This window comes from Crotalus tigris, unplaced genomic scaffold (assembly GCF_016545835.1).
Source record: "Crotalus tigris isolate CLP2741 ecotype Arizona unplaced genomic scaffold, ASM1654583v1 scf7180000018043.2394770, whole genome shotgun sequence".
NCBI lineage: Eukaryota > Metazoa > Chordata > Lepidosauria > Squamata > Viperidae > Crotalus > Crotalus tigris.
The window spans coordinates 1,699,295-1,711,609 of NW_024096792.1; positions in this window are offsets into that span (position 1 = coordinate 1,699,295).

Below are 12,315 nucleotides of genomic sequence, written 5' to 3' on the forward strand. Positions count from 1 at the left end.
AGCGCGGTCGTTCACGTCGGCGAAGGCGATTTCCACCTGCACGATCTCCCCTCTCGGCGTGACCGTCGCGAAGCTGTAGCGCGCCGTCCGCTCGCAGTCCAGGGGCCTAGCAGCCGGCGTCGGTGTGCACGTGGAAATCCGTTAACAGGCCGGACTCCCGCTCGCTGCCTTCCGATAAGAAAAATCCACCCGGGTGTAGTCCCCCGGGAGGCAGCCCTGCGGGAATGTCCCCTACCAGAGTGCCAGCCGGCAGCTCCCCGTCCACTCCCGAGCGGAGGTTATACACCGGGGCTGGACGCGCCCCCGCGAGGGACAGGCAGAGCCGCAGGGGCGTCGGCCAACTCCCGGCGATCCAAGGCTTAAGTGCCGGTCTCCCCCATTGCTTCCTCCATCTCTTCTTCGTCTTCAAGGCAAGAGGCCGGAGCTCCATGCTCGCCTCAGTCTCTTTGCCTCTGCCACGGACAGGCGAAGCTTTTTCCCGGCTGCATTGAACACTCTGCCCATAGGAGCGCTTGCAAGTCAGAGTAACCGGCGCCTGCCTTTAGTCTTTTCCTCTTCCACGCTGTCGGCCGCCCTTGTAGCCCAGACCAGGGGTAGACAACCTCGGCTCTTTTATGACTCGTGGACTTCAACTCCCAGAATTCCTGAGTCAGCTTTGCTGACTCAGGAATTCTGGGAGTTGAAGTCCACGAGTCATAAAAGAGCCGAGGTTGCCTACCCCTGGCCTAGACGGAGTGCATTCCTGGCGTCGGACTGCTTTCACCCATCAAACTCTAAGAAAAAAAACCAGTGCCGGTAGAAAAGAGGTCTCCCTGCCTTTCTTCCGGCTTGGCTGCTTGTTTCTGATGCTGTTAGAGCAGCCTTACTCCAGGCACATCTGAGCTGGTAACACACCCCTACCCCATGTGACAACAGCGGGGAGGGGGGAATATGGGGGGGGGGACGATAAATGGCTAGCATGGGACTTTTTAATCAATTAACCAGCCTATAGCAGCCTTGCTGGGCACTAAATATCCCGCTAACTTTGAAACAAGATTAAGATTTTATTTCAGTTCATTTTTAAATTCACTTGGCCTCCCACCTTTCAAAGGAAATTATGTAGTGCAGCTTATTAAAGGATACTTTCTCTAACATTAATATAATTAATATAATTGCAGGTCCTGCAATTATATATTGGAATGCTATTGGTCAGGATTCTAAACTCTTATATACATCTTCTTTTCATCACTTTAAACTGTTTTAAGTCAACCATCAATAATCCCTGCTAAAGTAATTTGTAATTTTAAATATTTAAATTATAGCTGTCTAAGAGGGTAATTATAATAAAAGTGATTATCAGAGAAAGCTAACCGCCAGATTTCTAAAACTGCAAATATTTTAGCATTAATAGTTTTATCTGATAATAATTTTTGAAAAGCAGTTTGAGAATTTAAGAAATTAAATGCATCTATCACAAGTTTAAGATCAATGAAACCTATGTCTTATAAGAGTAGGTAAAAATATTGCCAAGGAAACTGCATGATTGCCAGGAGTCAAAAACAAAATAATAATAGTATTTATAGGACTAAGAGTTTGAACTATATATTGTAAGTCTACTAGGCTGACTGTCCAGTTGTGAAGTGATCTTATGTAAAACTTCAATCTAGAATAGAATGTGTAATAATTTTTATTTGGATGCTTGCTATAAGAGTACAAGCAGGTAAAACAAATGAAATGCTTTGAAGTCCTAAAAGCATTATAAAAACATTTATTGTTATTGTAAATTATCTATCAAGTAAGCATGGGATACATATTAGACAAGTACAGATTATCCTAGCTTTCTATAAAGCATATATATACCATGCATCCATTGCTTGTCATTCTTTCTAGTTATGATTCCTCTTGAGGGCTCCTTTGGATCAAGCAGACTAGCTACCGCTTGTAGAGATAGGGGCCAGGTAGAGGTCATGAGCAGCAAACTGCCCCTCCAACACCTGTGTGCCTCTTCTCTCTACATTATCTCATCCCTTCACATCACCATGGCAATGTGGGAAAATACCCCAGGCTGGTACAATGACCTCACGTGCCTGATATCAGCTAGCTTACACCAACAGGATGTTACAGCCAACTGCTCCCTGTTTTGGGCCCCTGGCTTCTATATTCTTAAGGATTGGTAAGGAGTTTAACCAATGAAATGCTATTGCTACGCTATTGCCATGTTAAACTTTTGCTGCTTGGAAAACTGTATAAAAAGAATAAACGCTGCGAAGGCGGTAAGCCATATTTGCACCCTGCAATGACCGAGCACTGATTACTACAACCGCTGGCCTGCTATCTGCAAAGTTTCACCCTTTGGCCAGTTGGTCCTATTAGACTCCCTAGCTGGTAGAAATTGGGCTTGGGGAAGGGGGATTCATTCCTAAGCGCCCATCTTGCAGCAACGTCCCAGAGTCAGATTTGATAAAAGTCAACAGGAAATACGAAGACTGTAAGCTACCCTGGAACATTGGGAGGGGGGAATCCTCAACAAGAGCAATGGCAAACTATTTCCATATTGTTGCTAATAAAATTATAAGGACACTTCCATGAAATCACCAGGAGTACAACCCAACTTTGAAGGAAACATTACCCTTTAAGACAGTGGTTCTCAACCTGTGGGTCAGGACCCCATTTGGGGTCGAACGACCATTTCACAGGGGTCGCCAAACAAGGCTGACCGCCATTTTTTCCCCTTTTCTTTGGCCAGGCCCCTGGCACCCGGTGATATATAAGTGGTTGGGAGTCACCACAACATGGGGAACTGTATTATGGGGTCGCGGCATCAGAAAGGTTGAGAACCACTGCTTTAAGAAGTATTATACTTGATCTTGGAATCCAGAGTGGGAAATTCAAAACATTTTGATAGTTCTGGGATTATAGTATCAATGGCATATAGTATGACAGTTTAGTAGATGTACAATATGTGCACCCACAGTCCTACATTTACACCCCTAGGACCTAATGTGAGTAACTGAAATTTGATAACAAAATGCAGAACTGCCACCTTTAAAAGGGAGAGCCGTAAAATAACCTGCTGAGCTAAAAGTTTTTGTTTTGTTTTTTTAAAAACCGCTTAACTCCAAAATATCTCTTTCCCCTACTGCTAATGTGTGTGAGTGTGTGTATAAATAAATATTACTATAATAAGGTAGAAAATACCTAAATAAAAGATCAAAACAACAGATCATATCTTTCTTTCATATCATCTTTCAACAGCAAAGTTCAATATTCTGTCAAACTTACTGGATGTAGTAGAACATTGTGGGGAAATCTTTGCAAACCATAATAGTATGATAAGTTAAATCTCCTAGTTTTGTTTTGCTGTGCTCTCTTTTTAAAAGCAGATATTTAAATTACTTGTATTTTAAGTATCCTTCCCTACTTCCAACATTAGGCCAGAACCTAAAGATTATGTGGTATCATACCTCCTGGGGGCTGGTAAATACATTTTTTCTATACCTGTTTAGAACAGGGGTCTTCAAACTTGGCCCTTTTATGACTTGTGGACTTCAAGTCCCAGAATTCCTCAGCCAACATGCCTGGCTGAGGAATTCTGGGAGTTGGTCCACAAGTCATAAAAGAGCCAAGTTTGAAGACCCCTGGTCTAGAACAATCAGGGATTGAAACTGGCAAAGGATATGCCTGTGTCTTACTTAGCAAGATTCCTCCTTAAGTACACTTAGTATGAACAATGATTTTCTTAAAAGCTCTATTTTCTAAATGCATATTAGTTTGAGTGTTTTAAGCAAAGCACAAGGCAAAAATTATAGATATTGGTACATGTCAGTTCCAGAACTAAAATCTTAAATCATATATAATGTTCAGTTTGATTCCAGAAAGACCTTCAAACCACTTGAGACTTATCTGTAATACTTTAAATTAGCTCTGCCTTCTCCTTGGATCATATAAATAGGAATGCAACCTGAATTCAGAATTGGAGATGGGGTGATTCTTATTGTAGACATTTTCAATTTAATCTAAATCATGCTGCTAATAATTGTTAGGTAAAAAGAAAAAGCAACTGCGCTGCAATAGAACAACAAAAGACAGTGTAATTTTGTTAAGTTTTTCTTTTTTAATCTGTTGTCTTACCAGTAAGGATAGTTGGAGAAAGATGAGAGGAAGGGAGTTTAGAGTTGAGATACTCTAACAGAAAACACCACCACCCCGTCCACACACATACACACATAGCTCCTCTGACACTGGAGATCGTCTGTGGTTAGAACTAGAATTATGCAGAATTTTGAGTCCAGCTCCAGAGCAATTTATAGTGCAAATAGCAGTCTTTTAAAGCTATGGGAAAATTTGTGTTCTAGTAGCAATATTAGAACCATCTGGACCTTTTAGAGAAAATCAATTCACATAAATCATACCATCATAATCTCATGAATATTATTTGAGGATAAGTCATATGCCAGCCTATGTTTCTTAAAAACAGCTGCAAATAATAAGTGAACACAGCAAATGATCACATCTTAGAGTGAACACAGCAAATGATGTGACATTGTGCAAGAACTGAGTTTAGAGCAGTGGTTCTCAACCTGTGGGTCGGGACCCCATTTGGGGTCAAACGACCATTTCACGGGGGTCGCCAAACAACGCAGTCAGCCATTTTTCCCCCCCTTTTCCTTAGCTGTGCTACTCCCTTTTATTCTATTGGCTTTTGAAATATAAAAATAGACTTGAATAGAGTCTAATTCTATTGGCTTTCAAAAGCCAATAGGAATTGTCCAGGCTGTCTCTGCCCTGCTGAGCCCGTCAAAAGTCCCATTCTGCAAACGGTGCTGCACCAGTTGAGTAGTCCTCGACTTACGACTGGTTGAGTAGTCCTCGACTTACGACCGGTTGGGGGTCGCGGCATTAAAAAGCTTGAGAACCACTGGATTAGAGTGAGGATGTACAGATTTTTTAAAAAATCTGAGAGTCACATTTCACTTTTGAATAGTTTGCCAGGGAATATAGTCCAAAAGAAAAGAAAAGAAAGGGCAGGACTAATTTTAAGATCTTTTGAAATGATATTGTATGTATGTATGTATGTATGTATGTATGTATATATATATATATACATACATACATATATATATATATATATATATATATATATATATATTTATAACCATATATTTATTTAACCATATATTTAAACCATAACCATTTATTATTTAACCATATATTTAACCATTTCTTTCCAGGTCACATTCAAAGATAAAATTTGTTGGAGTGACATTGGCCTTTGACCCCATGCTGTATACTTTGATATTTGCCAAATTTGTAATAAACGTTCTAAACTTTTATTAAAAGCCTGAAAATATGAATCTTGTATATTATGTACCCTCCAGAGATAGCTCTCCCAGTTTTCCATGTCAGAATTTGCTTAAATAGCCTTTCCAGCAAGCTATTATGTAATATGTAACTGCCCCAGTGCAACAGCTCTCTGGATAGGGCTAATATAAATAGGGAATACTTCATGGGTTAGGGCTAGAGTGCGACCGTCACAATATTCACATCTCCCAGTTTAAACGATACATCAGCTGTCCACCAGGTAAACAAAAATGTATCATAAATGGGGTAGAGTACCAGGTTCTCTATCCTCATGCATCTTAAATTTCAAAAGTAGCAGCAGCAACAATTTGAAATGGGGATATGTACATATGTCTTTGCTGGACATATGATCCACCATTTCAAACTGATGGCCTGATCTCTTTGACAGTATTTCATCTGCTACTCTAGGGCATCAAATACTGATGATTGAGAGCATACCGTGAGACCTTGGGCACAGGGATCTGATGAAAGCTTTGGTAGAGTCTCCTGAGCAGATGTTGCTACTGAACTATTATTTTTAATGTGGCAGAAATTATCACAATATTCCTTTAATCTACAAATGATGAAGTTACTCAGTTAAAACATGAGAAAGATTGATCTGAGAAAACTTGTTATTCATAAATCCAACCTGACCTCAAAATTCACTGCACTGTTTTCAAAATGTTCACAGATGATTTATGATTTGTCCAAGAAACTTTCTAGGTATCAGTCTTATATTGATTGGCCTATAGTTCTGTTTCTGCAGATAAGGGCAAGATCAACCTGTTCCACTCTTTTGGGACTTTATCCATTTGCAGGATATCTCAGATATAACAGATATGAGTTCAGCCATATCAAGTTTTCCTTAAGTATCTTGTGATGACCCTGATATTTGAATTCATTCAAGAGCAGTAAGTATCCCATGTCTTGAGTTGGATTCTTGGTCTTTCAGAGAAAAAAAAAACACAAAGAAAAAGAGAAGAAAGAAAGGAGGGAAATAGTATACTACTTAAAAAACAGATCCCTCTTAAGCTATAAATTTTATATCCCAAAATTTTCTATTCTTTTAAACCATATTCAAACAAATGTTTAATCTTTAAATATTCCATCTAATAAATCCAAGCCTATAATTCTTGTCAATTGAGATTTTCTCAAGATCAATTACACTTAAATATCTAAAACCATTCCCTCATATAAACCATCCCAGCGTTTTTATATTTCTCATGTCTTGAGTTGGATTCTTGGTCTTTCAGAGAAGTGTTCCTAATTGGCTTTTGAAATATATTTTCCCTTTCCAGAGATTAGTAACCAAAATTATGATTGTAATAGTTCTACCTTGTCTTACTTGTTATCTTTTACTTTTTACACTGAGTAGCTGATAAGCTCTTTATTCTTTTTATTTTAAAAGTTTCTGAAAAGTCCTTTTTTCTTTTTGACATCCTTTGTTCATTTTGAACTATAGCCTTTCCACAGTTGCAATGTATCCATAGATACAGGTAGTCCTCAATTTACAACCACAGTTGAGCCCCAAATGTCTGTTGCTAAACAAAACAGCTGTTAATTGAGTTTTGTTCCATTTATGACCTTTCTTGACACAGATATTAAGGGAATCACTGTAACTAAGTTAGTACAGTAACACAGATGTTAAATGTATCTCACTTCCCCATTGATCTTGCTTGTCAGAAGGTCGCAAAAGGTGATCACGTGACCCTGGGACACTTCAACTGTCATAAATATGAGTCAGTAGCCAAATGTCTGAATTTTGATCACCTGACAATAGAGATGCTGCCACAATCATAAATAAGAAAATTGGTTATAAGTCACTTTTTTTCAGTGCTGTTGTAACTTCGAACGATTTCTAAATGAACCGTTGTAACTTGACGATGACTACCTGTACTTTCTATTGTAGCCTTCCACATCCTATATGTATCCTATGGGATTGTCTTACTTTTACTAAGCTTTGTGAACAATCACTTCAACTTTCCTACTGCCTTCCATTTTTTTCCTCATAGGAATTGTTTGCAATTTTTACTTTTGGTACAGGTAGACCTCTACTTATGACCAATCACTTAATGGCAGTTTGAAATTTCAATTCACTCCCCCTCCCCAAAAGCTACTTATGATTCAGTCCTGAATTATGGCCACTGCAGCACCATCACAGTTGTTCACCCTTAAAACCGAATGCAGGCATGCTGCAGTGCCCTTCCCGCCTATTCTCCACACAGCCCAAGGTTCCTGCAGGCCTTTCACTTGCCCGGCAGGTCCCAGCAGGCCTTTATGCTGTCTCGCTCACATGAGTATACACCATGAGTAGAGTGAGAAGTCTTTATTGAGAATTACAAGCCCAAGTTTGCATTTCCCAGCAGTCACTGGAATCTGCGCATCCCCCACACAGTGAGTCCGGAGGGTGGCTCCAGTAGGGACCTGACTGTAGGGAACAGTCCCCTTTTCATCCAAGCCCTCTAAGTCTAAGCATAGCACCAGTCACTAGGCACGCCAAGGGAAAGCCAAAAGAAGCTCACCCAATGAGATCAGACAAAATCTACAAGGCCAGAGTAACCATGAAATGCAAGTACATTTGCATACAATAACATTTTTATTTTAAACCTTATTTTGCCACTTAGCAAGCATACAAGGGCAGGAAGTCAAGGCACAGTCCAGGAACTGAGATCGCAAATTCAAGGCAAGAATCTACAGTGATCAGCAAGGCAACCAAACACATTGTTCCAGAATCATTTCCCTTTTTTGGGGGGCCGGTTTAAATAGCCAATGCCAATGCAGCCATCACAAGGGACAAGGCTACCACCTCACAAATAGTTGGGCTGATCAGCATTGCTCCTGTCTCCTCTCAACCCAGCGGTCTTGCAGATCAGGAGGAGTGGGTAGGTCCTCTTCCTCATCGAAGCTGGCCTCTGGCAGCTGCACTTCCTCCCCATCCAAAGCCTCGGTGTTGTTTCATCTGCGTCTCTACCTGCCTGAACTTAGCCAGCATCTAATCCAGTTGCTCCAGCTGCAACTTTCCCATTGAGCTGAAGCCTGCTGCTTCTTGATCAGAACCTCCAGTGGTCCCTGGACTCACTGCCACGTTTACCCTGGAGATGCCAGGGATTGGCTCATCCTCTTCCAAACTAACATCCAGGGAGGCATCTGGAGAAGGTGCATCCATCACAACCTTAGGCCTGATTCTCACCCCATCAGACCCCTCACCCTCCTCCTCACATACCTTCGGGGCCTTCTGTAGCACTGGAACAGATCACTGGAACAGATCACAGAATCAGCTGGGCGATTCCAGATGTATGGAATCGCCTATGGCAAAATTGAATTCCGGGTGCTGAAGACATGGTGGCTGCTTCCATGGCTGAGTGACAAAGCAACCAATTCTGTTTTTCTTTTTTAATATATTTTACCATTTTAACATGGTAAACAGCATGTTGTCTGGGTTTACATTTAAAACAATCCATAACAATTAATTTCTATAATTCCATAATCCACATAGTAGCTTTCTTTGATTTTCTCCCAGTAATATTCACTTTAACCAACCTTAAATTAGTACATTTCTTAATATTTTGATATATAACAATTGAATATAAACATTTTTCTAGTATTTAACTACATCAATATAAAGATTCTTTTCTAAGTGATCATTTTAATTACCTCATCATGTCTTGTTGTCAAAGTTCTTATTTAGATTTGTTTTCCCCACAGTGTTCAAAACATTCTTACCAGTTAAGATTTTCTCAGAGTTAATTACACTTAAGTATTAAATGTTTTTCCTCATACAAGCCATCCCATCAGTTTTATGTTTCTCATATCTTAAAAAAAAACACAAAGAAAAAGAGAAGAAAGAAAGGAGGGAAATAGTATACTACTTAAAAAACAGATCCCTCTTAAGCTAAAATACATTTATATCCAAAAATTTTTTATTCTTTTAAACCATATTCAAACAAATGTTTAATCTTTAAATATTTCATCTAATAAATCCAAACCTATAATTCTTGTCAATTGAGATTTTCTCAAGATCAATTACACTTAAATATCTAAAACAATTCCCTCATATAAACCATCCCAGCATTTTTATATTTCTCATATCGTAATAAATAAATAAATAAGAATACTATGTTACTTGAGGGGCCTATCCTGCTTAAACTAAAATACATTTATATCCAGAATTTTTCAATTTTTTTAACCATATTCAAACAAATGTTTAGTCTTTAAATATTCCATTTGATAGGTCCCATCATCCAATTTCTTAATTCTAGCTTTAGCCTTTTTTCTTTTTTTTTTTGGACAAACATCTTTCCTAATCAGTATGCTCCACTGGACCAAAAAGTCTTTCCATAGTCTTGTAGATGTTCTCATAGGTACAGGAGATAAATCCAGTAAAATGTTTTTGTGGGAGGGTTTTGCCCCTTCATATTAATTGAAAATCTTTTTCTTTCTCTCTCTCTTAATTTCTCTTATCATTTTTTGTCTCTCAAATTCTTGTAGTTCTCCTGACAGGTCTATAAATCCATGTTGTCAAATCTTTTTTCTTGTCCTCAGACTTATTTTGCAATCTTGCAGTGTAGGTTATCTTTTCCATGTCCAATATTTCTTGCAAGTTTTTCTCCGCCTGGGTTAAATCATAATTCTTTCTATTGTTGGATCGTTTTTCTAATGTGGTCTGCACAGTACTGTGGAAAGCTCTGGGGCCCTAGAGGGCTGTGGGAACCTGGTGGGGCAAGGAAAAGCCTTCAGGGACTCAGACGGAGGGAGAAAAAGCCTGCCAGGACTTGGTGGGCAAGGGAAAGGACTGCAGGGACCTGGGGAGGGGGGAAGGCCCGCGAGGATTCAGTGTGGGAAGGAAAGGCCTGCGGGGACCCAGTGGCAGAGAGAAATGCCTGCCAGACTTGGTGGGAAAGGGATAAGGCCTCTGGGGACCCAAGAGATAGGAAGTGGAGCATGGGGTTGAGAAGGGGGGGGAGTTGAGAAGCCCTTGGGAGGCCCAGGGTCAGGTGGATCTGGCCTGCGCTAGGCCTCCAAAGGACTCCGCCATCCCCGAGACACTCTGGGCTCTGTTTAACAACCCACATCTTATTTAACAGCTGTATCACAGACACCAGGGAGTGGGAGTTGTTAAGAAAGACCGTCTCATAGAGACTGCACATTATGGTCATATGTCAAGGACTACCAGTATTTGCTGGAAGAAACATATATGGAAGAGTTTATCTTTCAAAGATTTTGGGGAAATAAAAGCTCCCATCACTACTATTTCGTTCTAATTTGAAAAATATGCAATTTGCTTTTTAGAAGTAACTCCTTTTAGATGATCAGTAGTTGTCACCAACAATAATGTCATATCATACTTATTACGTAAGAGAATTTTGCACTCCAAATGTGTAAAGACTTTTTTTATGTGTTAGAAAATACATTTTCACTATGTGGATAGTATTATATTAATTTAGGGAAGTGTTTTGTGACATACCCCAGGTCTTCCAAGTACTCAATGCCTTTTTAAAAAGTTTTTGGAAATACCAGCAAAAGAAAGATGGAAGCAAAGTTTTCAATTAAAACTATATTTGCTGTGATGCTATCTCAGCTGCCTGTTCTTGGATCACAAAAATCAAAAAGTATAAAATAATGAATATATGTATCTAATGCTTTTGGAAAAGGCTAAAGAGCATTAAGATAACAGGGCACATGATTTTTTTAATATGAAAAGTGCCTGTAAATCTGTAGTTGATTAAAAATAAGTTTTTTTCTTTTTCTTTCAAAACTTACTAGATTAAGAGAACAAATACTCTATCACATTAACTTATTTTCAGGAAATTTGAACTATTACTTGCTTTTAAAATGGCTTTTAACTCATTCCCTTAGTCTTAAAATATGTGTTGCCAATTTAAGATACATCTCAGCTTCAATCTCTTTCATGGTTTATATAAAAGCCAACTGTGGTCTTGCCAAACATTTGGTTATTTAGCATTTGTTCACGATCTATCACAAATATATATTTGATCTGAAAAAAGAAAGGTAAATGCCACATAATTATCATTCCATACTGAGTCAAATATCAGTAGATAACCTGTTTAGCATATAAGTTTCAAATGTCCAAGTAAAAAAAATATTTACTATCAACATTTGCATTAAAATACTATAAGTCTTCAGACAATTTTGAAGTTGATTGAGCTTTGAAAGCTTTCCTTTCTAATTGTAGGTTTATTCTGCAAGCAGAAACTTCATAGCTGAAGCTAATGTAATTTGCTTTGATTGGAAATGCTGCCTAAATCATTCTTACTTGGAAGAATTCTAGCGATGAGCTTCCAAATAAATGTGTTTAGGATCAAGATACTTATTTGTTTTTCTAACACAAAGAAACTTTGTATGCTTGCTAAGTGGCAAAATAAGGTTTAAAATAAAAATGTTATTGTATACAAATGTACTTGCATTTCCTGGTTATCTGTAATTAAGCTTGGAGGCAAAAATAATTCTTATTCCAGATACACAAAATGAGTTACACTTCCATGAGTGACCAAATAATTCTTCAAAATTACAAATGGGGCTTTCTTGAGCTATTATTTACTTTTGTACTTCTACTTTTTTATTGTTTGTGATACATAAAACAAAGAGAGAGAGAGATACAGAGAGAGAGAGACAGAGAGAGAGATTTTGTTCTTTGGAGCATGACAATCAATATTTTGTATAGGAAATTAAATCTAACTGGGTGCAATATCAGTTAGAAAAAAAGGAAATAGCTCCAAATTCCTGAAAAGAAGTTAATGTATTTGTTCTCTTAATCCATACTTAGTCCTGCTTTATATCAGTGGTATTACAAAGGCAAGAATGCTGAAATGCCATCATGACTACCTCCATAGCCATCCGCTAACATAAGGGCTGAGGAGGGGAGCATCGTTAAAGAAAAATTGCATCATAATAACCATCTGCTGTTAGCAGAAGGAAAGAAAAAGAATATCCTGGCGAGAATACCCTGCTATTCTACGGTATAATTGCAAATCTAGG